Genomic DNA, 6,614 nt, shown 5'->3' on the forward strand with positions numbered 1-6,614 from the left:
AAGCTTACTTTTAAATATATTTAAAGTGGAACATGTTTCTATTAGATTTTGTATATCATTCCACATCACTGCACCTTGATAAACAAATGAGAATTTGGCAACAGAGGTCCTACAGAAAGGACCTTGGCTGATGTATGTGAAGGGGCGAGAGGGGGCAGGGTAAGCGCGGACAGATTCCCCATAGCTGTGCTTGTAGTTTGGTCATGTAGAATGAGGGGAAATAACACATGTAACACGATGCATGTCGTGGTATATTATTGGTGAGTGCCACCAAAAGTCAATGGAACAATGCAAGTCGTGGTATTATTGGTGAGTGCCACCAAAAGTCAATGGAACAATGCAAGTCGTGGTATTATTGGTGAGTGCCACCAAAAGTCAATGGAACAATGCAAGTCGTGGTATTATTGGTCGAGTGCCACCAAAAGCTCCCAGCACCGTGATTGCTTGGCAGCCCAGAATCAGGGGGGGGGGGGGGGGGGGGGGCAATACAAAAATAGCCCAGACCTCAGAGGGTTACGCTGTGTACAAATCAGCGGCCCTAGAGAAACGTGGTGCTGGCTTCACTGACTACGACTACGGTATGCACGCAGAGACTCGTAAGACACTTTCCTCTTCGCTTTTTAGCCTTTACACGCTTATTGTGAATCACACACACACACACACACACACACACACACACACACACACACACACGTACACGCACACACACACACACACACACACACACACACACACACACACACACACACACACACACACACACACACACACACACACGCAGCCTTTCCTCCCTCCTCCTGTTCAGGCCTCAGGGATCACATATCACTGCAGCATATGATCCACTTAATTTGTCATCCTCTTTTAAGGTCCACGTCTAGGACAGTCAGTGTCCTCAGCTGCTCCTGAGAACGCAGCCAGCCAGGACCCGGCAGTCTGTAGTAGTATCTATCTACAGTAACAATAACCCGGGCTATTGGAAAACATTCATATCCGCCACATGTTTCTCAGTCGTCCCCCCTCATAACTTATATGATTAACAGGCAGTTATAAAGGAAGTGGAAACGGCCCATAAGAAACATTCAGAACTTTTACAGTCAATAAATCTCTTGACATTAGCAATTTGTCCCTGTCTCTCTGTGATAAGGATTGATGTTTTGTGAGCGGTTATTAGCCGTTGCAGTACAGTACTGCATACCGGCGTGTCAAGTACACCGTTTACTAGGCTACATGCACATTCATTACAGACTTTGGGACATAAAGATGTTATTTTCTTCCACGATTCTTTACTGTGTCTCTGTGTAGCTCTGGGCCATTTCCCTGGAGGTTCACAGACGGCGTAGCATGCGCTGTCCCTCAGCTCTGCGTTTTCACTTGCCTGTAGCACCGATACGTTGGCCAGCATTAAAGACATGTGTAAGACATTGCCAAAAAGACTTTGTGTCCTTAAATTGTGTTTAATCACTCCCCAGTCACCACCTATTACAGTATATCGTCCTCGGTTACTGTAATGGGATAGAAGGCTGACTTTTAAAGCTGTTTCTAAGTTTGAGCTAAACAATATTGTGCCTTTTTACCTAGTGTGTGTGAGGGGGTCAATGCCAGATATCATGTTTAACCTTAAGGATTTTTTTTCTTCTTCTGGAAACCATCATCTATATTGCTCATAGTGTCAAGGTGCCAATCAAAGCAGGTCCACCGCAGAGTTGCCTGACAGTTTGGGAGTATAGTTACCCCCCACCCCCATCCTCGCCTCCCACACTTGCCCCGAGACCTTAAGACCTGACAGAAGACCTTTCCAGCAACACTGGTGTCAAGTCCCACCTGGGCTCTGAAAGCCCTCCTCTGTCTTTATGTTAAGTCACTGTGATCTCTGTGGTGACCCAGGAAATTTGCTGATGAACCAGGATAAACCTTGGCCCAGTTTTCAGGGCTGCACAGTCTCTTGAGACGCGAGAACACGTCGAGTTGAACCCTGAACCCCTCTGTGTTGCTTTTGGACATCTGCCAGCCTGCGCTTTCTCAGGCCCGTACCACGCATTGGTACCCTACCGGCTGTACGCTCGAGGGGATTGGCTGCACAACACTGCGAATGCAGTCACCAGGCAGACAAAGATAAGCTCTTACGGGGGGGTTTGAACCTACCCCAGAGACTTCTGACACCAAAAAGCTATTTGCCAGATCCCAGTGAGATCCGTAAAGTCCTCTGGGTTTGTTCATAAGGCCCAGTCAAACATGGTTGGAGCAGATAAAGTCTGTTTTTAGGGATTGTGTTACTGTCCTCCTCACCCTGCCCCCTCCCAACACCCCCCTCCCTCTGTTTTCAGTTTGTTTTTCCTGCCTGTATAAACCCATTCATCCATGCTGCAGTTCCAATGGAATAGCGCCAGCTAACTCTGACTTTCTCAGCTGTCACGAAATTGTAAAAAAAAAAAAAGTCTCTTTCCAGAGAAAATGTGCTCGAAAGCCCATCCCAGTCCAGTATGTTGATGAAAGTATTCCATTAAAGCAGTAGTTTTCTCTCTCTCTTGGCTTGTGTACCCCCTCTTAGTAATCTCTCCTGCCAAGGACCCCTTGACTGCTTTCTTCACCTCCCCTCTCATGTTTTTTAGCCCATCTATTATACGTCTCTTGTTCTAACGTGGGAAATAGCATCACAGAAAAAGGGATGATTTAGCGATATTTAATCAGTGTATGGATTTTTCTTTACAAAACCATTATGTGTCGTGATTCTGTGACACAGCTTGCTCTCTTTTTGTCTTTTTTTAATACATTTTTAAGAAATCTTCCCACGTACCCCCTTTGCAATACCCCCCCCCCATTTGAGAAATGCTGCCTTAACCCTTTCACTACCACACTACCAAAGGGTTAACCCTTTCACTGTGACAATACAGAAGGTTAACCCTTTCACTGCCACACGACAGGGTTAACCCTTTCACTACCACACTACAGAAGGTTAACCCTTTCACTACCACACTACAGACGGTTAACGGTCTGTAAAGATTCAAGATTCAAGAGGTTTATTTGTCACATACATACCAGGGCATACAGTGAAATGCGGGTGGTCATGCCTGCATCGGTTGTGCAATAATACAATAATAAAATAGACATAAATAACAGGTAATAAGAAGACATAAGATGTGCATGATAAAATAGACATACTAAATTCCTGAGAAGGCACTGGTTCCTATGTGTACACTACTATACAATATACAATTTTAACTCTGTCATTCTGCTATACTTACTATATCTAAACTATACTATTCAAGAACCACATCTGTTCTTTCCTTAAAGGATAACTCCACTTTTTTTTTAAATTAGCTTATTTAACATCTTCCCTGGAGTTAGACAAGAAGATGCATACCTTTTTTGTCTCTGTGCGTGCATTTTAGCTTTGGGAATAGACGCTCCGTTAGCATAGCTTAGCTTCATCACTGGAAGTGGGGGAGGACAGTAGCCTTACAGTGCCTTACAGTGTATTGCAAGGTCTGACATTGACCAAACTTGATATGCATGACCTTGGTGGGCTCTAGGTCAACTCCTGAAAAGGGGGTCAATGTCAGACCTTGCAATCAAAAGTTAGGGGCGCACTGAAATTATGGCAAGGGTTATTAGCCCCCTAACTTTTGATTGCAAAGTCTGACATTGACCCCCTTTTCAGGAGTTGACCTAGAGCCCACCAAGGTCATGCATATCAAGTTTGGTCAATGTCAGACCTTGCAATACACTGTAAGGCACTGTAAGGCTACTGTCCTCCCCCACTTCCAGTGATGAAGCTAAGCTATGCTAACGGAGCGTCTATTCCCAAAGCTAAAATGCACGCACAGAGACAAAAAAGGTATGCATCTTCTTGTCTAACTCCAGGGAAGATGTTAAATAAGCTAATTTAAAAAAAAAGTGGAGTTATCCTTTAAAGTGACTTTTATATTCTTCATTCCTTTAACACTTTGATTGCCACTCACGGCTAATCTCGGGTTTACGATAGTTACGTTGAAAGCCACGTCACAGCTTTTCTCGGAAATTTTTATTTTATATTTTTTTAGCGATCTGAAATCATATTGCATCATCCGAGCCTACCGTTGGAAATCCAGGGGCCGCCGGCGATCAGATGTGAAAAAAGCGCCCCCTATCGTCTCCCAGATGGTAAATCACCCTTTTGGAATGGACTCAATGAAAATGGATGGGGGAAAAAAAACATTCCAGTCCACATTTTCCAGTCCACTGATGCAGCCGGAGTTACCAGAGTTCATTCTGGATCCTCTGAGCCACGGCGATCATGAGTTCTACTGTATACACGTTAGATCAATATACTTATCGATATTCGAATGGTGATCAGGAATTGGAATATACCATTTGGATACCATCTGATGTCAGGTAAGGAATCTATGTTATCAGTGTTAGGATAATCAGACTCGTTTTCGAGGAGATGTAAGCTTTTTTGTGATATGTGCTCTAGCTGTTTCACTGTAAAATCCATGAGGAAATGAAAGCAGCTATTATCAGCACGCGGCTCGAACGTGCGTGCGTGCACGTATACTATTGATCATCTAGCGTTTATTTGAAAACGATTCATAAATAGGCCGACAAATATCAACGTTCTGGAATATTCCAGTAAAAGGCGATTATCATAGAATATGTTGTTTTTCACCTGAAAACGGGTGCTTTTCAAAATGCTCTCAAACGGAAATGAAGCGATAAAAAACCAATCTGCCTTGACAACACTGACTGGAAAATGATTCTTTGATAAGCGACGGGCAGATTAGACACATAGCCATAATTTAAAACATAGATTAGGCGATATTAACGTTAACATTGGGAGTGGACCGTGGCATTCAAGGGGGTAAAAAGGAAAACACGGCGTGGCGCTCAAAGTGTTAAAGTGACTTTTCCATTTTGTTTTAAGTGACATTTTGTTTAAAGCGATTGCAGCATGTGTGTTGTGTGTGTGTGTGTGTGTGTGTGTGTGTGTGTGTGTGTGTGTGTGTGTGTGTGTGTGTGTGTGCTCATTGTGTACTTGTGGGTGGAGAGATCAGTGTTCAGTGTTCTGATGGCCTGGGGGAAGAAGCTGAGCCGAAGCCTCTCTGTTCTCGTTGCATGTGTATGTAGGTGCTTGCCTGACCGCAACAGCATGAACAGGCTGTTGTTGGGGTGGTGAGGGTCCTTCATTATTCTGCAGGCTCTGGATTTGCACCTCCTGTTGTATAAGTCCTGCAGGGGTGGTAGTGAAATACCCGTAGTATGCTCTGCTGAGTGCACCACTCTCTGGAGGGCCTTCCTGTCCTGTGCCGTGCTGTTTCCAAACCAGGCAGTGATGTTTCCAGTCAGAATGCTCTCTACAGCCCCGGAATAGAAGGAGTGGAGTATCTTCCCCGATACTCTGAACTTCCTTAACTGTCTCAGGTGATAGAGGCGCTGTTTCGCCTTTTTCACCACATAATCTATGTGTGTTGACCATGTCAGGTCCTCTGTGATGTGGACTCCCAGGTACTTGAAACTGCTCACCCTGTCCACGATAGCCCCATTTATCCACAGTGGCGTGTGTGTCCCCTGCTGTATTCTCCTAAAATCCACGATCAGCTCTTTGGTTTTACCAATGTTCAGGAGTAGGCTGTTATCCCGGCACCAGTGTGCCAGTTCATCAACCTCCTCCCGATAGGCCTTCTCGTCATTGTTAGAGATCAGCCCCACCACCACCGTGTCATCCGCAAACTTCACTATGGAGTTGGAGCTGAACCTGGCCACACAGTCATGTGTGTACAGTGAATACAGCAGGGGGCTCAGAACGCATCCCTGGGGGGACCCGATACTTAGGGTGATTGTGCTGGAGGTATGACCCCCCACCCTGACCGCCTGGGGCCTGTCACTTAGAAAGTCCAGGATCCAGGCGCTCATGGCGGAGCTCAGACCCAGATCGATCAGCTTGTCAACCAGTCTGGTGGGGACTATGGTGTTGAAAGCTGAACTATAGTCAATGAACAGCAATCTCACATAGCCCCCCTTCTGACTGTCAAGGTGAGATAGGGTGTTGTGTAGTACTTGGGAGACGGCGTCGCCAGTGGACCTGTTTGTCCTATATGCGAACTGCAGTGGGTCCATGGTACTAGGGAGAGAGGCACAGATGTGGTCCTTGACCAGCCTCTCAAAGCATTTCATGACCACAGAGGTGAGTGCCACCGGTCTGTAGTAATTTACGCCTGCTGGGGAGGAGTTTTTTGGTACAGGGATTATAGTGGACACCTTGAAGCAGGCAGGGATAGATTGAATATGGTTGTAAACACCGGGGCCAGCTGATTTGCACAGGACTTGCACTGTAGTGTGGTAACCTTCTGTAGTGTGGTAGTGAAAGGGTTAAAGCCTGCTCAACTCTCTAGGCTCCTTGTGTTACCTGGCTTTAAACGAGAACATCAAACAGTGTTTTCCACTCCTTGTTAAATGTCAGCAGGGCTAGCAGGGCTTAACATTAACTTTTTGAGCCTTCGGACAAGTGGCTCAGATATTTTACTTGTCAGAAAGCTAAACTTACTTGTCCGAAATGTACTTGTGAAAGAGATTTGGACAATTATTATGATTTAATAACTTAAACACAGCGTTTGTGTGTGTGGGGTATATACTGTATG

At 45.3% G+C, this 6,614-nt stretch overlaps 1 protein-coding gene across 1 annotated transcript in view; it reads left to right on the forward strand.

The window, feature by feature from the left end:
- The window catches only part of crocc2 (ciliary rootlet coiled-coil, rootletin family member 2), a gene marked incomplete at both ends in the record, with an annotated part of 87,515 nt that overhangs the window by 6,941 nt on the left and 73,960 nt on the right, over window positions 1-6,614 (forward strand).

This window comes from Notolepis coatsorum (assembly GCF_963971535.1).
Source record: "Notolepis coatsorum genome assembly, chromosome: 2".
Lineage (NCBI taxonomy): Eukaryota > Metazoa > Chordata > Actinopteri > Aulopiformes > Paralepididae > Notolepis > Notolepis coatsorum.